Source organism: Neoarius graeffei, chromosome 15 (genome assembly GCF_027579695.1).
Source record: "Neoarius graeffei isolate fNeoGra1 chromosome 15, fNeoGra1.pri, whole genome shotgun sequence".
Classification (NCBI taxonomy): Eukaryota; Metazoa; Chordata; class Actinopteri; order Siluriformes; family Ariidae; genus Neoarius; species Neoarius graeffei.
Genome location: NC_083583.1, coordinates 40,119,500 through 40,145,390, shown reverse-complemented (window position 1 = coordinate 40,145,390; position 25,891 = coordinate 40,119,500). Strand labels below are relative to the sequence as shown.

At 43.4% G+C, this 25,891-nt stretch overlaps 1 protein-coding gene across 2 annotated transcripts in view; it reads left to right on the top strand.

The window, feature by feature from the left end:
• Positions 1-25,891, top strand: part of kdm4b (lysine (K)-specific demethylase 4B) — a 164,502-nt gene that overhangs the window by 46,245 nt on the left and 92,366 nt on the right. The gene's annotated exons all lie outside the window — the stretch shown is intronic.

The window sequence follows — 25,891 nt, the reverse complement described above, 5'->3', positions numbered from 1 at the left end:
TTTGATGATGAATCGAGTCAGTAGCTAGACGATAAAACCGTGCAGCACAAGTCAGAATTGGCACCGGTTTTTGGGACTCTTTGAATCACGTGATCTGCCGAAGCAAAAAAATATAAAAATCAACAGCTTTGACTCCATTTTAGTTTTCAGCATCAATTCATGTACTTTTTACTGTCATTTCAGTTATACGAGAGTCACTGCTGATAAATGTTATAGCGGTTAGAAACGGATGTTAAAAAAAGGCGGCTTATGATGTTACCTAGAAACCACGAAGCGTAAAATCCTCTTATCCTGAAGACTTTGCAGTGTTGGAAAACAGTGTTACACAGGGCTGCCGCTGGAGACTTCTTCCATAAATATTAAAACACCCCTTTCAGAAAACCTCACCGTATCAACAAATATACACTTCTGAAAAATGTGGAACGTCCAACAAACATGTCCCTGTTTAACTTGTGATGTCAGAAACTATTAATAGATTGATTGATTGATTTTGATTCTTTATTGTCATTGCACATTGCTATACAATGAAACACTGTTTGAGGGCTCAGATCACAGCAGCATATCAATAAATTAAAAAAAAAAAAAAAAATATATATAAATTAGTGCTGTCAAGCGATTAAAATATTTAATCGCGATTAATGTCGCAACTGTCATAGTTAACTCGCGATTAATCGCAATTTAATCGCACATTTTTGTCACATGAAAAACCATTGTAATTCTCTTATCAGCATAAAAAAGTGAATGGGCTTGCTCACCGTTCGAACTACGGGGGTACACGGGGGATCCGAGATCCCCTGAAACAGACATGAGATCCCTTGAAAACATGATTTGGGAAATGTTGGGGGGTCTCTAAAATATTGGCAAAATGATGTTTATTGACATAGCAATCGTGTGTAACGGGAAGCATTTGCATATCCGAAGTGAGCGCGCGATGGAGATCCGCGCTCTGAGACAAGCGCAAGCACCCCCCCCCCCAAGGGAAAATAAGGGACACCCCCCCCCCCCCCCCCCCCCCCCCCCCCCGGAAAATATCAGCATAGTTCGAACACTGGTTGTACCAATGTTTTTTTTTTTTTTTTTTTTTTTTTATTGCAGAGCATAACACGTCTTGTCACAGCCACTGCAAAGTGGGGCTGGAGCCACCGATGGGAAAACGAAACCTAGCCGAGCACCGTGGCTCTTCGGGGGAGGGCAGAGGACTCTGGCTGTGCGGGGCGTGGCATCATGTCACAGAGCGTTAATCTCGCGATAAAAAAATTATCGCCGTTAAAATTGAGTCAAGTTAACACGTTAATAACGCGACATTTTTGACAGCACTACATATATATATATATTTTACACACACCCTTTTAAAAGCAGCATAATGGCATGTAAGCAGTAATATAAATTGTAGTCTGTAATTATTTAATGTAGCCAAACACAGTAAGGTGCAGAGTGTAAGTCCAAGTCCGGATCAGGCCTCCAGCAGAGCTTTTACAGCCCTGGGGAAGAAGCGATTTTGGTGTCTTGCTGTTTGTGACTTTATGACCCTAAGCCTGCCAGAGGGAAGGGTGTCAAAAAGACATTGTCCGGGGTGAGTGCAGTCAGTCCTAATCTTTGTGGCTCTGTTTCTCAGCCTGGCAGAGTAAATCTGTTCCAGGGATCGGAGAGGGGTAGCAATGATTTTAGATGCAGTCCTGATGATCCACTGCAGATCTATCCTCTCCTTTGAGGTGCAGCTGGAAAACCACACTATGCCTCCATAGCTCAGAACACTTTGTATGGTGCACTGGTATGATAGAAGTTGGTGAGGAGCTTCTGCGAGAGCCCAGTTTTCCTCAGGGATCGCAGGAAGAAGAGTCTCTGCTGGGCCTTCTTCACCACCTCTCTGGTGTTCACTCTGCATGTCAGGTCCTCTGAGAGGTGAACACCGAAGTACTTGAAGCTCCTCACCTGTTCCACCTCCTCTCCAGAGATCACCAGGCTGGCATTTGTTCTATCCGGTCGTTTTCTGAAGTCAGTGACGAGCTCTTTTGTTTTGTTGGTATTGAGGAGCAAGTCATTGTTCTGACACAAAGATGTGAGGGCCTGAACTTCCTCTCTGTAGGCTGCCTCATCGCTGTTGGTTATCAACCCCGCCACAGCTGTGTTGTCTGCAAACTTGTATATTTGGTTTGAGTTATGAATGGGAGAACAGTCCTGTGTGAAGAGTGACTAAAGGAGTGGACTAAGAACACAGCCTTGGGGGGGTGCCAGTGTTTAAGATGGTGGTGGATGAAATGAGGTCTCCAAGTCTCACATGCTGTGGTCTGTTGGAGAAGTAGTCCTTAATCCAGCTACAAAGGATGGTGGTCCAGGCCCAGAGACAGCAGCTTGTTGACCAACTTGCTTGGATTGACAGTATTGAAGGCTGAGCTGAAGTCAGCAAACAGTATTCTCATGTAGGTGTCGGGGTTCTTCAGGTGACTCAGTACAGTGCAGCGCATGAGGGAGATGGTGTCCTCAGTGCACCTGTTGGTTTTGTCGGCAAACTGGTACTGGTCCAGGTCAGCATGGATGGAGGCTTTAACGTAGTACATCACCAGTCTTTCAAAGCATTTCATGATTATTGGCGTTGGTGCAACAGGCCGATAATCGTTTAAGCATGTGACTGCTGAGTGCTTTGGGACGGGGATGATGGCTGCAGCTTTAAAGCAGGAGGGAACTATGGCCTTCTTCAGTGACTTGTTGAATATGTCGGTGAAAACAGCTGCCAGTTGGTGTGCACTTGCTTTTAGAGCACGTCCTGGGACTCCATCCGGACCAGTCGCATTCCTGCCATTGATGTTGAACAAGGCCAGCTTAACCTGGTACTGGTGCAATACCATTGGATGTCTCTCTTTCTGAGGGGGGCTGGAGGTGTGTGAAGGACGTTGACTGTGGGTGAGGGATGCTGGGGATGGCTCATTCATGTTGGTAGTGTTGCTGTCAAAACGGGAGGAGGAGGTGTTCAGCTGATCAGGGAAGGAGGGGTCGACTGTAGAGGGTTCAGGGTTCTGTTTGTAGTTAGTAATTGTTCTGATCTCCTGCCATATGCTGCGGGTGGTGTTGTCGTCTTTTGAAGTGCTGTTCGATTTGAATTTTATATTTGTTTTTGGCAGCAGTGATCCCCCTTCTCAGATCTGCTCTGGATCTCCTGTAGATCTCCCGGTCACCTAATTGCAGTGCCACGTTCCTAGCTTTCAGAAGACTGTAAACAGTGCTGTTGAACCAGGGCTTTTGGTTTTGGTGGAAGTCTCAACACAGAACCTGATATTGTCCATTACTATAGAAGCATATTGTTCTGTCTTCCTGATCAAAGATCTCCCACCTTGTGTCCTCAAAACAGTCTTGCAGTGCTGCCTCAGGCTACATCCACACGACAACGAGATTTTTTTTTTTTTAGCAGGTAAAAAAAAAATCACGTCCACATGGGCAACGGATCAGTAAAATATCAGGTACATATGGCAACGCAACGCTTGCTGAAAACGATGCAATACACATGCCACACCTCTACGTGTGCTGTAAGACGGTCCCATCGGAGACACCCGAACAATAGAAGTAGTAAACGCATGCGCATAAACCCCTTCTTCTACCCGGCGTGAAGCACTCACAGGAACAAACACACAACAACAAGAAGATGGCTGCGACTACGCGAGGAAATCGTGCCTTCTGTGTGTACAAATTAGTTTTATTAGTGTGCATAGTTTTATATAACTTAATTTTCTTATTGTGTGTGGACATTTTGAAAAGCAGTCTTATCCAATAAAAAAAGAAATTCAAGAAATGGTTCAGTTACTTGTTTATTTAAAAGAAAAGCTGTTGTTACGAATGATGCGCGTGAGGGTGCTGCTTGTTCTAGTCATGTGGTTGTGACGTCATCGTAAACAAATCCGTTCTACTCATCCAGACGACTTCGCAACGGCGCCGTTGCCAGATTTTTCCACTCTGGAACCCGTTCTCAAAAAATATCGTTTTGGGGCACCCAAAATGCTGGTGCCGTGTGGACGCCAGGCCGAAACGATAAACAATTTTATCAGATTCACCTGAATCCGTTGCCGTGTGGACAGGGCCTCAGTCTCCTCAAACCAGATCTGAACTGTCCTGACCTGGCTCTTTGTTTTGCTGATGAGAGGTTGATAAGGTGGTGTTAAAAACAAAGCCAAGTGGCCTGATTGTCCAAGGTGGGGGGCTGGGCGGACTTTGTAGGTACCTTTTTGAAGTTGGTGTAAACCTGATCCAGTGTTTTTTTTTTTTTTTTTTTTTTTTCCATTCCATGTCCCCATGTGGATGATTTTGTAGAATTTGCGTAACACAGACTTCAGGTTTGTGTGATTAAAATCCCCTGCTACGATGATGAAACTGTCTGGTAGTCTGTTTTGTTGTTTACTGATCACCTCATGCAGCCTGCTCATGGCTAACTTTGCATTAGCTCGTGGGTGAATGTACACAGCAAAAACAAACAATGCACTGTACTCACGGCTGAGGTGGAATGGCCTGCATTTTAGCTTCAGAAACTCCAAGTCCGTACAACAATGTCTTTCCGTAACAGTGACATCAGTCCAAAAATCGTCTCTCACATAAAAACACACACCACCTTTTTTTTTTTTTCTTCCCGGCCTCTGATGTACGGTCTGCTCTGTAGACGCTGTGCCCCTGTAGTTCCACAGCTGCATCTAGGATGTTTCTGTGCAGCCATGTCTCGGAAATTGTTATGCAGCTGTCCCATCGGTTATTCACAAATCGGAGTCTCGAGTCGTCCATTTTGTTGACAAGAACGAAGATCGTTGTATTAGAACAACCATCAGGAACACCGTCGAAGCTGACGTTATTGAGAATAGGTACTCTATGGGTACATGTGGCTACTGCTTATAAATAAAATTGTTTTCTGATACCATGTCCGTACAGTAAGTATAGTGCGCGCATTTTATATATATATATATATATATATATATATATATATATATATATATATATATATATATATATATACACACCATACATACATACATACACACACACACACACACACACACAGTGGGGCAAAAAAGTATTTAGTCAGCCACCAATTGTGCAAGTGCTCCCACTTAAAAAGATGAGAGACGCCTGTAATTTTCATCATAGGTACACTTCAACTATGAGAGAGAGAATGGGGGAAAGAATCCAGAAAATCACATTGTAGGATTTTTAATGAATTAATTGGTAAATTCCTCGGTAAAATAAGTATTTGGTCACCTACAAACAAGCAAGATTTCTGGCTCTCACAGACCTGTAACAACTTCTTTAAGAGGCTCCTCTGTCCTCCACTCGTTACCTGTATTAATGGCACCTGTTTGAACTCGTTATCAGTATAAAAGTCACCTGTCCACAACCTCAAACAGTCACACTCCAAACTCCACTATGGCCAAGACCAAAGAGCTGTCAAAGGACACCAGAAACAAAATTGTAGACCTGCACCAGGCTGGGAAGACTGAATCTGCAATAGGTAAGCAGCTTGGTGTGAAGAAATCAACTGTGGGAGCAATTATTAGAAAATGGAAGACATACAAGACCACTGATAATCTCCCTCGATCTGGGGCTCCACGCAAGATCTCACCCCATGGGGTCAAAATGATCACAAGAACGGTGAGCAAAAATCCCAGAACCACACGGGGGGATCTAGCGAATGACCTGCAGAGAGCTGGGACCAAAGTAACAAAGGCTACCATCAGTAACACACTACGCCGCCAGGGACTCAAATCCTGCAGTGCCAGACGTGTCCCCCTGTTTAAGCCAGTACATGTCCAGGCCCGTCTGAAGTTTGCTAGAGAGCATTTGGATGATCCAGAAGAGGATTGGGAGAATGTCATATGGTCAGATGAAACCAAAATAGAACTTTTTGGTAAAAACTCAACTTGTCGTGTTTGGAGGAGAAAGAATGCTGAGTTGCATCCAAAGAACACCATACCTACTGTGAAGCATGGGGCTGGAAGCATCATGCTTTGGGGCTGTTTTTCTGCAAAGGGACCAGGACGACTGATCCGTGTAAAGGAAAGAATGAATGGGGCCATGTATCGTGAGATTTTGAGTGAAAACCTCCTTCCATCAGCAAGGGCATTGAAGATGAAACGTGGCTGGGTCTTTCAGCATGACAATGATCCCAAACACACCGCCCGGGCAACGAAGGAGTGGCTTCGTAAGAAGCATTTCAAGGTCCTGGAGTGGCCTAGCCAGTCTCCAGATCTCAACCCCATAGAAAATCTTTGGAGGGAGTTGAAAGTCTGTGTTGCCCAGCAACAGCCCCAAAACATCACTGCTGTAGAGGAGATCTGCATGGAGGAATGGGCCAAAATACCAGCAACAGTGTGTGAAAACCTTGTGAAGACTTACAGAAAACGTTTGACCTCTGTCATTGCCAACAAAGGGTATATAACAAAGTATTGAGACGAACTTTTGTTATTGACCAAATACTTATTTTCCACCATAATTTGCAAATAAATTCTTTAAAAATCAGGCAATATGATTTTCTGGATTTTTTTTTTTCTCATTCTGTCTCTCATAGTTGAGGTATACCTATGATGAAAATTACAGGCCTCTCATCTATCTGTCTGTCTGTCTGTCTGTGTGTGTGTATGTATGTATGTATATATGTGTATATATGTTATCAATTATATTAGCCTCATCTCTTGCAAGCATCACCAAGCTGTGAGCAGCATCAGGGCTTTGTTTAAAATACAGTGCTGTGAACTAGATCTATTCTTAAAATAGTAAGAAAGCACTTCTTCATGAATTGTCTTAGAAGCATTATTAATACTAATGAGCACATTTTTATTTCACAAGTGTAGTGTAAAGACTGTAAAAAAAAAATTTTAAGCGAATAGCAGAAGTTTGATATCGGCTTCAAAATATATCTGCCAAAAAGCTAAGAAGAAAAACCCCTTTCATTTGACTTTTCAGAAGGACCAAACAAAAGCTGCGATAATCAAAAGGTAAATTTTCTTAAAATAAACACTTACTTGATATCGAATCGATAGCCTTGGCGAACCACAAGGTGAATTTCGTTTATCTTTTATCTGCCAATTATCTTCCGATACTATGAAGTTATAACGAGGCTTCTCTTATTTTGTTTCTGGTTTTGAAGTTTATGAAGAAGTAGAACAGGTCATCGAACTTGATCAGGATAAGTTCTGATTGGTTACAAAGTTTCGCTATTGTTACACACATTCGTACGACACGATGACGACGGCTTCGCCACGCGTTCTTGTGTATCTTTGATAATGCGAGATCAACTGTTCATATCGCAAGTTCACAATTTGCCGTTCTGGTGATTTTGTAATGCTTATGTGCACGCGCGGTGCGTGTTTGTTACACTCATTCTTGCAGCACGGTGACGTAGTGGCGACTGCCTCGCTTCACTTCTATGAGTCAGTAGCCACAAAAATTAATCGACACCTTCTGATGAATCGGATTCAAGAATACAACATCTCGATGGCATGAGCAGCCATTTCACCTCATTATCGACTACTTCCCTCTGATTACTAAAGCAACAGACCAGAAAAGGAACTTTCAGTTCCTCTGACACTGGGGCAACTGTTGAGTGTTGCTCAGCAAAGCATTTAAAAACACGGGTGGGCCAAAAATAAGATGTCCATAATTGAGTTGATCAGGCATAACATGTTTGTGCAGGAGTTATATAATGTAATGTATCTAGCAAAGAAGGCAGGATTATAGCTACTAGTTGCACTTTGTCCTAACTGCATGCCTGGATCATCTCTTCTATTGAATGAACAGAAGGACAGAGATAAAACCAGGTGTCCTTTTTGAACCTGGATCACTTTTTTTCCTCAGCACATGGTCTGGTGTCACACCAGCATCAGACTTGGGTTTATAGAGGGAATTGAACAAATGAAGGGACTTGTATATTAATATTGTCCCGATTTTAATATTATAGTCCCAATATTTTATAAAGAAATGTTATTTACCAGCTGGGAGGTCCATATCGTGAAATACAGTGACCGAGGTCTTGAAAGTACTGACCGAGGCCGAGATCACGGTATTTCACCATACGGACCGACCATAAGCTGGTAAATCTCATCTCATTATCTGTAGCCGCTTTATCCTGTTCCACAGGGTCGCAGGCAAGCTGGAGCCTATCCCAGCTGACTACAGGCGAAAGGCGGGGTACACCCTGGACAAGTCACCAGGTCATCACAGGGCTGACACATAGACAACCATTCACATTCACACCTACGGTCAATTTAGAGTCACCAGTTAACCTAACCTGCATGTCTTTGGACTGTGGGGGAAACCGGAGCACCCGGAGGAAACCCACGCGGACACGGGGAGAACATGCAAACTCCACACAGAAAGGCCCTCGCCGGCCACGGGGCTCGAACCCGGACCTTCTTGCTGTGAGGCGACAGCGCTAACCACTACACCACCGTGCCGCCCTAAGCTGGTAAATAATATATTTTTTTCTTTACCAAATTCTAACAGAAAACGAGAGCGCCCGAAAGGGAAAACCGAGCCGAGCCGCCATTTTGAATCCTCATTCACGGCTGTAATGCAAATGGCTTCCTCCTCGGTATACAAGTGCACTTCCATGGCAGGAAAACAAGTACATTTTGCCGCCTATGTAGTCCCCGATTTATACAAAATTGAATCATTCAGGATTCAGCCATGTTTTTGCTCGGCATTAGCAACAGTTACAGGTTTTTAGCTTTCTCCTGAAATGTTTTCTTTTATTTCTTCTTTCTCAGGGTAGTAAAACTCGCTTTTGCTGTGAACACTATTATCACTATCCCAGAGATGCCTACTAGTACGGATTGGCTGTATTTTGTACGGAAAAGTTACGTAAATACGATGTTACGGCAAACAGTGTTATTCTGTACGGAATTATTATAAAGTCTTAAATTCCAGTGAGTTGTTTTTAAATGTCCAAGCGACTTTTTCAATCCATGCGCGATTCACGGCTATTTATTTTTACGACAACCACACATGCTGTGTGTGATGTGCAGATACCGCACATTTGTTCGCGCCATTTTCGCTCGACATCACACACGCATGGTGCTGCTTCTCAATAGTGGAAATGAAACGCTCAGTATCGGGACAAGTGAAACACATGTCTCAGGTGTTCCTCCCACGATATACGGTAGAATGGCCGTGCATTACACCCAGTCAAAAGGGCAATGGATACGCGCACTGCAAACTGTGTAGAACTGACATTAGCATCACTCGTGGTGGTCGCGATGACTGCAGGCGGCATGTCAACTCCAAAAAACATATGGAGTATGCTGAAATGGCGAGTCAGGCGGAAAGTAAGGGTGTTTTCACACTTGGTCCCTTTCAGCCATCTAACCGAACTCAGATCGATGACTCAGCATTTTTTGCGCATATGTGAACACTCCAACCGTACCCAGACCCCTTTAAAGCAAACCAAACTGAGACCACCTCAGGAGGTGGTCTCAGTACGGTTCGCTAAAAATCAACGGTACGGTTCGCCTAATCTGCGCATTGTGAACAAAAAGCGCACCGGGTTCACGTCACCTTTTTCACTGTAGTTTAACCTTCTTCGTTTGCCGTAGTTGGTCACGTGACTGAAGCAGGGAAACTCAACTTCCTTTTGGAACTTACCAGCCGTGTTTTGTGCTCATAGATAGCCGGAATAAATTTATTTTCCTTAACCCGCACTATTTTGATCAAAGAATACAGCAGGGCAAGCATGGCAGCAGACATTTTGATTCAAGAGAAAATTACCCAGAATTCCGGGCACTGGGGGTCTGAGGGCTCTAGAGGACCTGGTGTGAACAGAAAGAGGACTGAGGCCCCATCAAAGCTTAACTGGACCAGAAAGAGAACCCAGTCCTCTTTGTAATAAATTCACAGTGTGAACACAAAAAGAACTGAGTTCTTTTTCTGTTGGTCCACTTTTTGGTCCACTTAAAGAGGACTGAGTCTGGTTCCTTTAAAGGGGACCAGGTGTGAAAACGCCCTTAAATCTGGGGGTATCCAGCAGTTTTTTACGAAATCTGTGCATGAAAAGACACGGAACGTGACGCGTGCTGAAGCGGTGATGTGCTTGGACCTGTGCTTGGAGTTGAACTTTCCGATTAGTGCCATGGACAGGATAACGTCTGCAGTGAAAACCGCTTTCAAGGACTCTGACACAGCGAAAGCATTTCTGTGCTCGCGTTCAAAGGCAACAGCCATGATTGTGGAGATGGCGGCAGACACGAGGGGTGGATTGATCAAATTAATGAGAAGTTCACCATTTACTATATCCACTGATGGCAGCAATGATACAGAAAAGCTTTTTCCCCTCGTTGTGCGGACTGTGGATCCTGTAACACATACTGTTCGATCAGATCCAGTAGCGGTGCCCATATGTGAAGGTTCAGCAACAGGTCTTTTAAATTGGTACTTTAGATCTATTAATGGTTTTTGTTAAGACTTCTGTGCTAACTTTTACGTTATTAACAACTGATAAAGTTGTGTTTTTGATTTTCTTTATAAAGTTAATTTTGCATGATTTGTTTTGTTTCTTTTCTAGCTATTTAACTTGAAAGACCGATAGAAGCTGATTTCAAATGGCTCTATGTTTCTGCATGGCATGCTGCATGTTGATTTCGAATGGTACTATGTCTCATCTCATCATCTCTAGCCGCTTTATCCTGTTCTACAGGGTCGCAGGCAAGCTGGAGCCTATCCCAGCTGACTATGGGCGAAAGGCGGGGTACACCCTGGACAGGTCGCCAGGTCCTCACAGGGCTGACACATAGACACAGACAACCATTCACACTCACATTCACACCTACGCTCAATTTAGAGTCACCAGTTAACCTAACCTGCATGTCTTTGGACTGTGGGGGAAACCGGAGCACCCGGAGGAAACCCACGCGGACACGGGGAGAACATGCAAACTCCACACAGAAAGGCCCTCGCTGGCCACGGGGCTCGAACCCGGACCTTCTTGCTGTGAGGTGACAGCGCTAACCACTACGCCACCGTGCCGCCCATGGTACTATATGTTACATTAAATTTTATGTTAGAGCTGTGCCAGCAATAACCATATGAGAGGAGTGGGAGGCACTGAACCATTTACAAGTGCATGGTAGGGTAAACAGGAAATATCAAACACTGGCTGTACTTCTTTAATTCAAAGTCTTTTCAGTGTTGCAAGTACAAATGTACATGTAGTATGATCAAAAACAGAATTTTATGATTAGTGTTGTTGGGATTGTGGCAAAAAATTGATCATTCCACTGTTTTAAATACAATTGTAAATGTCATTTTATTCAATGTCTCTTCTGAAGCATTATGCTGAAGTATTTATATATTGGGACATTAAGATAACACTGTCGGACTCTCTTTGGCATGAAATAAGAAATTTTTAAAAAATTTTATTAGAATCCGTTAACAGGTAGAACATTTTGTCAGGCAATATAATACTTTTGAGGAGTAACATTCAATACCAATGATTGGTAGTCAACTGTAATGTCTGCAAACAGGGAACACTGTTGTATTTAGAAAAATGTGATATATTGTCTGCTCTAGAAATTTGTTGAGTGGAAATTCAATTGAGATGGCTGCTAGTGTTTTGTTTATTCAATTCACACAAAACAGTACTTTTTAATAATTTAGTAAATGTTAAACATATTGGCTTTATAATGGAAATGCGCATAAATTAATGTTACTGAAAGTCATTCCAAAATACTGTATTTTTCGGGCGATAAGGCGCACCGGATTATATGGCGCACTGTGAATTAACGTGTCTATGTTCACACATAAAGCTAGCCGCACACTACACCGATCCACGCAGTACCGAACTGACCCATTTCAGAGCCGACTCCCGACAGGGCACGCACATATCCCCGCCTAACTCACGACTGTTGACGAGTGCAGTCGCGATTGAAGCGACACCAAACGAGATTATGCGAACTAAGCATCATAACAAACATTCCACTAAATATCACGTGACAACTTAATAGCTTTGCGATTGGCTATTGGATATAGTTACTGTTAAATCCAACACTTGAAGATGCTACAGGCTGAATTACAAATGACACAACATGGAATATGTAGCGCACTATCTAGGCTGCATGAGCTATTATTTCCAGCCTTAAATAGTGCACTTATAGACCCCTTTCACATGACGTCACTGCGCCGCGAGATTTTGTTAGGCGCCATATTGAAAGACCAAGTACATGCACTCACAATATAAAACAAAGTACGAGCGAGAGTAAAGTAACACGATGGATGATAATTCTGGTTATGTGAGTACATTACCAGCTGCAGAAAGGGCACGGTATGTGGAGAAACTGGCTGTGATTGATGGGTTTGACCCATATGATAAGACTCGCGGCAAGGGAGAATGGAAACATAAGGAGGACCTGACACCAATTCTGCCATCTGTTTGCTACCCAGACATTGTAAACTATTTGTTGTTTACACCCAGTGCCTACACTCAGTGTTCGAACTATGCCGATATTTTTGGGGGGTCCCTTTTTTTCCCTTGGGGGTGTGTGCTTGCGCTTGTCTCGGAGCGCGGATCTCCAAACACATGAGAAGCCTATCTTGCGCACATATCACGCGGACTCCACACACGCATCGCGTCTGAAGTCATAACTCATCAGGGGAAATCGTGTCCGCATTGGCATGTTCAAAAAACAACCTCGCGTCAACAATGATACCACACGCAAGAAAAAAAAAAACAGTCAGGCTACTCAACAACCAACCTGGCAGCAGCGAGCAAGCCCCAAACCATCCTAAATTGTAGAAGTCTGGGAGGCTTGCTCCTCATACAGTTATCAACTTGGGGCCACTTTAGCATGTTTTAAATCTGAATTTCTTGCGTTTGCTTACCTCAAAGTGTCCGCAGATCATGCACAGACTTATCCATTATATCCAGTTTTTTGCCAAGTCTCACACAGGTTTCTTTCAAGTCTACTGTTGGGCCAATAAATCATAAATAAAACAGCTCAGATTTGTTTGTTTAAGTTGTTTGCCACTCCACTTTATTCTCGTGGGTTCACATACCGCTGCCGTTATTATCCCCTTATCACGAGTTTGTTGGTCTTCCAAAATGGCGCAGGGTCTGTTTACTTCCGGTTTCGGGTGACGTCAGTGAAAGGGGTCTATATAGGGGAGTTAAAGCGATTTGGAATTCAGCCACGCAACTTGAGCAGAGTGGCTTTCCAGCCCACTGTGTCTATGGATAAAGCTTCAGTCTATGGAATTACAGTATATACCTGCATTAGGTGCTACCAACACGTATTTCTCGCGCTAGAAATTGTGTTTAATGATGTCACGTGTTATATGCGAAAGATATGATTGGCTATTGCTAGCGACTCTCGCCGATCAGTCTGGCTCCCGATTAGTTTTTCAAATCGGCTGTGAGATGAGTCGGTACCATTGAAAACTAGTCTTTACGCCTGACTCGCGACTTCAGTTGGCTCGGTACGCTGAAAATCGGCGTAGTGTGCAGCTAGCTTAAGGCGCACCAGATTGTAAGGCGCATTAAGCAAAACAACACAGTCCGGTAAATCAAACTTTATTCCACTCAGTTGTAACAACAAATACCGGTACAGAAAAATACACTCACTTATTGATTCATTCCTCTTCCAACCCGCTTGAAACCCGCTTCGTAAGCATGCCTCTTAACAGGTGCCATTTTGGGGGTCCTTTTACGTACAGACAAATGTACTGTAATATAATGTTGAAGCACAGTACGTATTACGTATAAAAAGTGGCGGGGGTAAGCGTACTAAATACTGTTCTCTGATTGGTTTATTGTTGCTAGCGTGTACTCCGGGCCTGGGCTGCCTTACATGAATGCATTTCTAGTTTAGACATTAGTCAGGCAGTCTTGTAGACTGCTCAGGGGTTCTGTTACGAGGCCGATCAGGTAGTGACACAGCGTACCGTAATGCTCCGAATATCCATTGAGTGGAGCGGCTTCGTTGCTTACCAAAGTCGTACTTACACATTTCGACAAATTTTTGAGCACATTGTACCACATAAAATCGGTCAGTAAGCACAACAAGTAATCATACATAAGGCGCGCTGGATTATAAGGCGCACCGTCAATTTGAGAAAATTTAAGGATTTTTAAGTGCGCCTTATAGTCCCAGAAATACGGTACTGAAAAATGTTTGCAAGAATACTGAAATTCAAAATTTGGGGTAGGCATCACTGCTATCCATGCTGTAAAATTAATGCTATTATGCTGAGAAATGCTGGCAAAAGTTTATAAGATTTTTTTGATGATAATCTTATAAATAAATCTTATAAAAAAGATAAATGTTGACACAAATTGCTACTATGCTTGTTGTTGTGAACGAGCGAGTCGCCAGAGGTCCGTAACTGGGGTCCGTATCGTAGGATACGGACCTGTTCGCCAGCCAATCAGAGCACAGGATTTGATGGAAACTGCACCGCGAAAAAAATAAGTAAAGGCTATAAAAGCTTATTTTTCTTGTTAGCTTCATTAGTTTGTAGCGTCAGTATAAAATGAAGCAGAAATTTGGACACTGAACACATCTTTGTTAGTTGATTAGCCTACATTTACAGCTAAAGGGAAATTTAGGGCTGGTTCATTTTGGTTGAACCAAAACACTTGGGGTGTACCGATGCAGCAGGACACGAGAAAGTACAAGTTTACTTATTTATTTTTAAGATATGGTGAACATGTAGTACAGTTTGTTTACAGTTTTAAACCTTCTGTTTGTTGATTTTTAGTTTTATACAGGAAAAAAAAATGCACGTTGTTTGATTCCGAAATAAAAAGGAGTCTTCAGTCATTCTTTTTCTTCATTAAAATTCTGTCAGTGGTCACTGGGTGGCGGTGGCGCGCTGCTACAGGCTCTTTGGTGTGACGTTAATGTGGTTTGAGACGGTTCTGGTTCTGGGTGACTTCATAAATAAAAATCAATTCCAGTTGTGTAATGTTTAGAAAGTTCTATGGGCTGAGAAGTGATCGATCAGCTGTTGCTGGTTAAATGAGAGGAGGAAAAAGAATCGATTCTTTACGCATCACAACTGTGCATCGATGCACAAAACATCTTAATCAGACTTGTACATCAGCGTGTTCAAATCTCTTAATTAAACTACTTGAAGCAAATTTCACATCTAGGTTTGAAACCATCCTCAGGGAATGCAGGAAAAACGGCGTGTTAATGGAGTTGATTCAAGGACTTAAGAACTTTAATAGAAAATGGTTCAAAATGTGATGAGTGCTTTTTATAATAATAATAATAAAATCCTAACTGAGCAAATGTGAAAAATACTGAACATTTTTGATGGGAATAAGCTTGGAGGTCAGATTTGCTATAAAAATTGCATTCTAATTTCAACTGTAAAATTACATTTAAAAAAATAAAATGGTTAGAAAAACTTTATGAACTCACTACAGTGGAGGAAATAATTATTGATCCCTTGCTGATTTTGTCAGTTTGCCCACTGGCAAAGATATGAACAGTCTATAATTTTAATGGTAGGTTTATTTTAACAGTGAGAGAGAGAATATCAAAAAGAAAATCCAGAAAATCACATTTTATAAAATATATAAATTGATTTGCATTTCGTTGAGTGAAATAAGTATTTGATCCCCTACCAACCATTAAGAGTTCTGGCTCCCACAGACCAGTTAGACCCTCCTAATCAACTCGTTACCTGCATTAAAGACAGCTGTCTTAAATTGACACCTGTATAAAAGACACCTGTCCACAGAATCAATCAATCGATCAGACTCCAACCTCTCCAACATGGGCAAGACCAAAGAGCTGTCTAAGGATGTCAGGGACAAGATTGTAGAGCTGCACAAGGCTGGACTGGGCTACAAAACCATAAGCAAGAAGCTGGGTGAGGAGGAGACAACTGTTGGTGCAATAGTTCGAAAATGGAAGAAATACAAAATGACCATCAGTTGACCTCGGTCTGGGGCCCCACGCAAGATCTCACCTTGTGGGGTATCAATGATCACGAGAAAGGTGAGAGATCAGCCTAGAACTACACGGGAGGAGCTTGTTAATGATCTTAAGGCAGCTGGGACCACGGTCACCAAGAAAACCATTGGTAACACATTACGCCGCAATGGATTAAAATCCTACAGTGCCCGCAGGGTCCCCCTGCTCAAGAAGGCACATGTGCAGGCCCATCTGAAGTTTGCCAATGAACACCTGAATGATTCTGAGAGTGATTGGGAGAAGGTGCTGTGGTCAGATGAGACCAAAATCGAGCTCTTTGGCATTAACTCAAATCGTCGTGTTTGGAGGAAGAAAAATGCTGACTATGACCCGAAGAACACCATCCCCACTGTCAAGCATGGAGGTGGAAACATTATGCTTTGGGGGTGTTTCTCTGCTAAGGGCACAGGACTACTTCACTGCATCAACAGAAGAATGGACGTGGCCATGTACCGTAAAATCCTGAGTGACAACCTCCTTCCCTCTGCCAGGACACTGAAAATGGGTCGTGGATGGGTCTTCCAGCACGACAATGACCCAAAACATACAGCCAAGGCAACAAAGGAGTGGCTCAAGAAGAAGCACATTAAGATCATGGAGTGGCCTAGCCAGTCTCCGGACCTTAATCCCATAGAAAACCTATGGAGGGAGCTGAAGCTCCGAGCTGCGAAGCGACAGCCTCAAAACCTTAATGACCTAGAGATGATCTGCAAAGAGGAGTGGACCAAAATTCCTCCCGACATGTGCGCAAACCTGGTCATCAACTCCAAGAAACGTCTGACCGCTGTGCTTGCCAACAAGGGTTTAGCCACCAAATACTAAGTCTTGTTTGCTAGAGGGTTCAAATACTTATTTCACTCAAAGAAATGCAAATCAGTTTATATCTTTTATATGAAGTTATTTTCTTTTTGATGTTTTGTCTCTCACAGTTAAAATAAACCTACTGTTAAAATTATAGAATGTTTTTATTTCTTTGTCAGTGGGCAAACTTACAAAATCAGCAAGGGATCAAATAATTATTTCCTCCACTGTATATAGAGTACAACGTAAGTGCACTGCACTCGCAAGAAAAAGTAATTTGAGATTCAGCCGCAGAAAAATGTCTCTAAATATGCTTTTAGGAATTTAAAATGTATCTGAAGCCTTTCACACGTGCACTCAAGCAGAGACTTAAGCACACAGTGAAATTTAACCCATCTGAAGCAGTGAACACACACAAGTGAGCAGTGAGCACACATGCGTACCCAGAGCAGTGGGCAGCGATGCTACAGTACCTGGGGAGCAGTTGGGGGTGAGGTGCCTTGCTCAAGGGCACTTCAGCCCAACCTCAGGCCAGGCTGCCCTATGTTAACCTAACCACGTCTTTGGACTGTGGGGGAAACCGGAGCACCCGGAGGAAACCCACGCAGACACGGGGAGAACATGCAAACTCCGCACAGAAAGGCCCCCATCAGCCGCTAGGCTCGAACCCAGAACCTTCTTGCTGTGAGATGACCACACTAACCACTACACCACCGTGCCGCCCTGTTTGTTGTATCACTGTCTGAGGTATATTCACTTTTTTTTTTTTTTTTTTTAATATGTACTTAGTGACATCCAATTAAAAAAAAATGTTCAGGAAATGTCTTTCAATAAACTTATGCAGCGATAGGTGGAATGTTGGATCTTAAACAGTTAAAAAGGGGGGGAGGAAGGAATCCTTTTCAAACATTTCTTCTGATGGCTCCAGTCAAACATCACTGATTTGTAAAAACAAAAGAATAAATCAATAATAGTAGCAAGTGCACGTAACGGTGGGACAAAAAACCATTTGACTATCCGCATTTAAATTCCGAATGCACCAAAGATGCATAAAAAAAATCGGCTTATGATCTCACTGTGGTGCTTCCAATTAAAATCCGATCCTTTGGTGGAGCCCCGAGAGATTCCTAGCTGTAGTGTACGTTCTGTGCTCAGTGTAGTGTACACTCTCGGTGAAGTTTCCCCTGTGGTTCACTTGGAAAAACGAGTGCACTGCAGCTTTATTTTGATTTACAGCAACGCTGTCATTCATGGACTCGCTTCTTTTTCTTCTTCCCAGTCCCTCGTTCTTGTCCAGGCCCCGCCGCACTTATTGATTGAGCTACTTGTGTGTGAGAGAAAGAGAGGGGTTTGTGCTGTCAGATGCCAGAGCTTGTAGATGTGTGATTTAGTGCTTGTGCTTGCACTCAGTTTATCTCGCTTATATTGGTCCTGTCAAAAATCTTCTCTGCACTTTTCTCATTCGGTGGACTGACATCATAACTGTGTGTGTGCGGGGAAGAGCAGCAGGCAGTCCTATGTTCAGAGTCATTGTTGAAAGGCCTCATGGGAGCTGGCTGCCATTTTGCTTTTTAATTTGTGTAACTGTTGTGTTTCCTGTTTATTGAGTTGGGTGTAAAAGAGAGGCCTCAGTCTGTCAGCTACAGTGAAGAAGGTGGCCTTTAATTCTTCCGATCCTAGGAAAGGAGGTATGGTCTTTAATTCTGTCAATCACAGGAAAGCAGGTCTCATCTCATTATCTCTAGCCGCTTTATCCTGTTCTACAGGGTCGCAGGCAAGCTGGAGCCTATCCCAGCTGACTACGGGCGAAAGGCGGGGTACACCCTGGACAAGTCGCCAGGTCATCACAGGGCTGACACATAGACACAGACAACCATTCACACACATTCACACCTACGGTCAATTTAGAGTCACCAGTTAACCTAACCTGCATGTCTTTGGACTGTGGGGGAAACCGGAGCACCCGGAGGAAACCCACGCGGACACGGGGAGAACATGCAAACTCCGCACAGAGAGGCCCTCGCCAGCCACGGGGCTCGAACCCGGACCTTCTTGCTGTGAGGCGACAGCGCTAACCACTACACCACCGTGCTGCCCCAGTAAAGCAGGTGTGGTTCTAATTCTCCTAAAGCAGTGATTCCCAACCGCTGTGCCGTGGCACATTAGTGTGCCGTGAGAGATCATCAGGTGTACCGTGGGAAATTATCCAATTTCACTTAATTGTTCTGAAAATTATTTATTTACTGCAAATAATTTGTCTTCGTTCGTCTTTGCCAGCGACATATAGTGACAGGCAGGACAATTAAATACTCTTCCACTAGATGGCAGCAGGTAGCTAATTAACCTGTGTATCTACCTGTTGCCATTCAAACAATAGAATTAGTAATGCTTCAGGTGTGACAGCGGTGATAGCGATGGATAAATATTTGAAAAGAAAAAGTACACAATCCAAACTGGGTCCTGGAGAAAATTCTGATCCAGATGAAGGCCCTAGTATGAGTAGAGGTCAGAAGAAAGCAAAAAGTGATTTTCCACAACCTATCTATGCGAGCTGGGCTTTTCAAGCATTACTGCTATAAAAACTAAAAAAGGAGAGTGACTCAGAGCTGTTGAGGAAGATCTTCGTGTGTGTCTGTCTTCAATTCCTGCGAGTATATCAGCTTTGTGTTCAACTAAACAGGCCCAGGCTTCACACTGCGTAAGTAAATTGTGAGTAAATTGAGACTAGATGATCATTATATTTCATTATATATACTATTTGTGACATTTTTGTTTGGTGGTGTACCGTGGGATTTTTCGAATGTAAAATGTGTCGTGGCTCAAGAAAGGTTGGGAAACACTGCTCTAAATCATAATAAAGGAGACATTTGCTTTTAATTATGTCGGTTGTAGTGTAGAGCTTTGTAGCGTGGGCTGTAATTCTGTAAAGGGTGTCCACATGTAAAGCAATTTGCTCATCGTCCATTGTTTTGTAGCTGACCATTTGGTCCTTAGTAGACATTCCAGGCTCTGGTTGCTTGGCTTATCCCTCTTGTACCTTGGCGTCATCTGTTAGTCAGTGGTATCGTTTTCTCGCATTCGCAGTTGCGTCGTTTTAAAGTTGAGATTAGTTGAACTCGGTACCCACGCACTTCTGAATACAGGATTAATATCCTGCTCAGGCAGGGTAGCATTTCTACGTGCACATAAGGTGCGTCTCCTCAGGATCGCATGAAACACAGCAAAATTTTACTGCTTTTACACACACAAGAAGAGTGGAAACGCGAGCTGTGTTTTTCACTGTATGAATTATAAACAGAAAATAACACGGACAAAATGGTTTGAAACAAACCTACTGGGTGAAAAAGAAATCTCGTGTGATGAAATATAAACCAAGTGAATTGTCACAAAGTGTTTCCGAAGTGTTTTATTTAAATCTGGATTCAGGAGTACGAGCGGCTCGAAGCCAAAGTCCCACTGCACACAAAAATAAAGAGGCACAAAAATGACCCCATAATGTGTGTAAATCCACAGGATTAAACTGGTCATTATAATGATCTATAGCTATTATAGAACCTCACAGTTTATATAATTATATGAGCACGATATTGGGCGGCACGGTGAGTGGTTGGCACAGTTGCCTCACAGCAAGAAGGTTCTGGGTTCGAGTCCAGCAGCCGGCGAGGGCCTTTGTGTGGAGTTTGCATGTTCTCCCCGTGTCCGCGTGGGTTTCCTCCGGGTGCTCCGGTTTCCCCCACAGTCCAAAGACATGCAGGTTAGGTTAATATGGGACGGCCTTGGGCTGAGGTGCCCTTGAGCGAGGCACCCAACTCCCAACTGCTCCCCAGGTGCTGTTAGCATGGCTGCCCACTGCTGTGTGTGTGTTTTCACTGCTTCAGCTGGGTTAAATGCAGAGAGGAATTTCACAAGTGTGTGATGAATAAAATAAGTTGTTCTTGTAATAGATTTCTGATTTTTGTGGAGAAGAAAAAGCAGCCAGAAAAGTGATGCTGCCACACGGACTGACCAATCGGTTGTGGCGCTCTGTGTTGTCGTCGTGGTGTGTAGTTAGAGGTGCGTGGTAGGCTCCGGTGTAGGGTGCACGGCTACAACGTGGATTCAGCGCAGAAGTATAAATTGGCATTTAGTTTTGTTCCAGCATCCTCTGCAGCACCAGCACTCTGTTCTACTCTCTTGTTAAAGAGTGAATTTCCTCCCATGGCGGTGTTTCCTCTCAGCTCAGTGCAATGCAAGCTCTCGCTCTCATCTCTGAAATTTAATCGCTTTCACTTGTCGCGTAATTACAGGATGTTAAGCTGTGTGTGGCGCTTGTTTGTCAAGCCCTTCTGTTCAGTCACTGTGAAATTAACTTCATTTCTCTCCAACACTGCACCCATCAAGGTCATATTTCCCCACTCAACGTTTACTGTCAGATTCTTCAAGATTTCACACTTGCAGTAACGCGCGCGCACACGCGCACACGGCTGGAAATAATTGCTGTGGCTGGCTGCATATATGGTCAAGCTATGCGGACGGGAAAATAACACAGCGTGTGAATTACTGAAGGCCTGTAGCTGTTTTCTTTCATCCATCCCAGATGACGTAGAACAGCAGAATGCACTGACCTTCTCAGGAGCGGCGCTAAGAAAGGTTTACTGCACGTATCAACTCTGAAATTTTGTGTCATGATTTAATGCCTAATTTTTGATCATGGTTTCTGATGCACTTTTTCAAAATACAGTATCTGTGTTTCCACTATGTCCAATTGGCTGCGGCGGGCCGCCGCACCTTGATTTTTGCCACCGCACCTTCAGGCATTGAATGTGCATTTCGACCACCCAAGGCGGTAGTGCCGTAAGTGGCAGCGCTGCTAACAGTAGAAGAAGTGAACACACACACACACACAACATGGACGAAGACGGTGAAGAGGAAATATTTTCGCCCCCAGCTAAATTCAAGGCACGGATTTGGGAGCATTTTGGATTTACCAAACAACAGGTAAAGGCGGACCTGGACATGACACACGCAGTATGCGAACACTGCCAAATGAAAGTTAAGTACTGTGGCAATACTACAAATCTGCACCTCCACATGACCCAACATCACGCTAGCATTTCGCAAGTAAAGAATGCTAGTGGTAGCACAACGACACAAGCAAATCTGACGGCGGGGTTTCAGACGAAATTTCCCCCAACATCACCAAAGGCTCAAAAAATCACTGCAGCACTATTATCCTACATATGCAAAGACTTGCGTCCGTACAGTTCAGTTGAAAACGAAGGCTTCCGAGAACTAATTGAGGAATGTGAACCATGCTACACTACAGCCTTGTTAAGGCCATGTTTTAAGTTTACTTTTTTCAAAGGCAGCTTTATTTCTGCACTACAGCCTTGTTAAAGGAACAGTCCACCGTACTTCCATAATGAAATATGCTCTTATCTGAATTGAGACGAGCTGCTCTGTACCTCTCCGAGCTTTGCGCGACCTCCCAGTCAGTCAGATGCAGTCAGACACGCTGTCACTCCTGTTAGCAATGTAGCTAGGCTCAGCATGGCCAATGGTATTTTTTGGGGCTGTAGTTAGATGCGACCAAACTCTTCTGCGGTTTTCCTGTTTACATAGGTTTATATGACCAGTGATATGAAACAGTTTCAGTTACACAAATTGAAACGTAGCGATTTTCTATGCTATGGAAAGTCCGCACTATAATGACAGGCGTACTAACACCTTCTGTGCGCTTCGGCAGCGCATTGATATCTGAGCTCCATATCAATGCGCTGCTGAAGCGCGCAGAAGGTGTTAGTACGCCTGTCATTATAGTGCGGACTTTCCACAGCATAGAAAATCGCCACGTTTCAATTTGTGTAACTGAACTTGTTTCATATCACTGGTCATATAAACCTATGTAAACAGGAAAAACGCGGAAGAGTTTGGTCGCATCTAACTACAGCCCCAAAAAATACCATTGGCCATACTGAGCCTAGCTATATTGTTAACAGGAGTGACAGCGCGTCTGACTGACTGGGAGGTCGTGCAAAGCTCGGAGAGGTACGGAGCAGCTCGTCTCAATTCAGATAAGAGCATATTTCATTATGGAAGTACGGTGGACTGTTCCTTTAAGGCCATGTTTTAAGTTTACTTTTTTCAAAGGCAGCTTTATTTCTGCACTACAGCCTTGTTAAGGTCATGTTTTACATGCACTACAGTGTAACTGTTGCTCTACAACAAAATAAAAAATAACATTTGGGTATACATATGTCGTCTGTTTTCTTAAATGTATGTTAAGTAATGTGAAATATCGGGATACGTATTGCCTTGAGGACCATGCATCGGGATGCACATGTATCGCAATACGTATCGTATCATGACCCCTGTATCGTGATGTGTATCGTATCGCGAGGTTGTTGGCAATACCCACCCCTAGTTTCCTCCGGGTGCTCCGGTTTCCCCTATAATCATGTGTTGTGAGATTTATGTTCAGGGGGTGGGGGTAAGGGGTCGCTCTGGAGTTAGGGGTGGGGGGAATTTAGTCTCCCTGACTGTTTTCTAAACTGCCTTGCTCTGCAGGTTATGCTTGTTCTTTCAAGACTAGGTTTATTCATTTCTTCCCTTACAAAGGGTCACCATTTTAGAGTGTGTTTTGTCAAATTTCTCAGAATGCTCCCGTATCCTCGTACTGGGGTGGGATGTCTGAGCGCAGGTCTTGCCACCGCACCTTCAAACATTTTCTAGGGGAAACACTGAGTATGGTGAAATGATCACGTTTCCCCTGTCTAACGCTACGTTCACACTGCAAGGCTTAATGCTCAATTCCGATTTTTTTGTGAAATCCGATTTTTTTGTGAGGTCGTTCACATTAACAAATATATGCGACTTGTATGTGATCCTCAGTATGAACGAAAAGCGACCTAAAAGTGTTCCGCATGCGCATTGCAGGATACGACAACGTCACACGCAGTGAGCATGGCCAGTGTTTACGGAAGTAAAACCGCCCGGTTGCGGTATGACTCATCCAATCTAGCTTGAATAGCTGCATCCCCCCAAATGGAAATCAGCTCCCTAACCTCTGCGTCCTTCCATTGAGAAGATTCAGAACCTTCACAGCCCGAAGCGTCCCTCGCATTGATGTCATGCGCAGGGGCGCAGATACGTTTTTTGAACTGGGGGGGACAAAAAACTGGGGGGGACAAAGCTGCCAGCAAACCAACCCCAACCCCGATATGCCTGTCAAACTTGTTGTTAGTAACCATAGCAACCAAGCTCGAGCTCGCAACCTGTGCAGTCTGCGCAGCTCAACCAACCGAATATCAGTCTGTTTTGTTTTGTTTTATGTGAGTTGTTGCAACTATATGTATACACTGCTGTGCACCTCAATAAACCGAATGGTAATTAGTCTTTTGATTTTTCCGTGAGGTTTGCCTTATGCAAAGAAAGACAGCATAAACGTTTTTTCCTCCCTATAAGTAGGGGGGACCGAACGAGGTGAATTTAAATATGACTCGTCCCACCCTCTATCTGCGCCCGTGATTATGCGCCATGTTGTTGTAACTTTTTTTGGGAGACCTGCCGCCTACTTCAGCGCAGAATAGTGACGTTTGTGGCTTGTTGATGACGTGTAAGTCGGATGAATGCGACCTGGCGGTTCAGACTGAAGTCGCATATGAAAAGAGCGGATAGGAATCGGAATTAGCACCACATATCCAAACGGCCTGGGTCGGATTTGAAAAAATCGGATCTGTGTGGTTCATATTGTCAATAAAAGATCGGATACAGGTCACATATGGGCGAAAAGATCGGATTTGAGTCACTTCAGCCTGCAGTGTGAACGTAGCCTAAAAGCGAACACTTCTTCCAGTGGCTGTTCTTCATTCATACACTGGCTGCCTTTAAACATGGTGTCCTCTCAGATGGGAAAACCCAAATGTGTACAGCTGAGTGCAAAAGTTTGCAAAACCCCTAGGACACCATTATGAAGACAAACTTTTAATTAATAAGACAGTGTTTCACAGATCCTTCCACACAAGTATCACAATATTAATAGTGAAACGTCTACATTGTTAGTTCATATTTCCCTTGCATATGTGATGCACTGCAAAAAATGATTTCTTGTTGAGAGAAAATATCTTTAATATGGGTGAATTTATCTATTTCTTATTAGAAGTTTACTAGAACTCAAATGTAAGATTATTTAGCTTACTTTGAGACGCTTTTACTAATTTCAAGCCTTAAATTTAATTCTACTGGCAGATAATTTTGCTTTGGCAGCAGGCTAAGCGGGGTATTCCAGGCATCCTTCTCCCCAGCCACGCTTTCCAGTTCCTCCTGGTGGATCCCAAGGCACTCGCAAGCCAGATGAGATATGACCTAATGTCACTAATGGTTTTATTTTGGGGGGGGTTGAAAAAAATTTCAGTTCCTGAGTTTTTAAGGTTTGGGTTAGATTGAAGTGTAGCACATAATTAACTATATGAATAATTGTCAGTGGAAGGTCCCCGCAAGCATAGTAAGGTTGTGTGTGTGTGTGTGTGTGTGTGTTAAGCTGCGTCTAGCACTCTCTGTATTTTGCTGGCACATGGGTGCAGGCGAATCCGGTGATGTATGAGTTTTGCGTAATGGATTATAAAGGCCACCTCATCAGCACGCTGCTCTCTGATTGGTTAACTAAACATTTACACACGTACTCGTTGTCGTGTTGTATACAGCAGCTCATGTCTGATTTATATTTACACGAAAGGCTGAGAGATGTTGCATGCATTATACGTTTGAGCTGGGAATCTTTATGGAGCTCATAAATCAGTTTCATTTCTGTTCAGGCTTCCAAGATGCAGTTATTATAGAATGATTGAATGCATCTTTATAGAATGAATGCATCTTGATATATTTTGATTTCAGACTCTTGCGTTTTATATATATATATCTTGTTCCTGTGTGGGATTTTTTTTTTTTTGTCGGTGGGTGGGTCAAATCTACTTTTTATGATAACTAACACAAAAAAGTTTCTCATTATGAGCATTTCTAACTCCTCCACATTACCTGTGCTGTGTCTGCATTCTGCTACATATGCACTAGAGGGCAGTGTGTAGCTGTAAAACTTCTCCAGCCTCCCCCTGCCTCCACCCCGCATCATTGGGCTGTAGTGAGCGCAAGCGTGATCATCAGCAACGAAAGCCTCT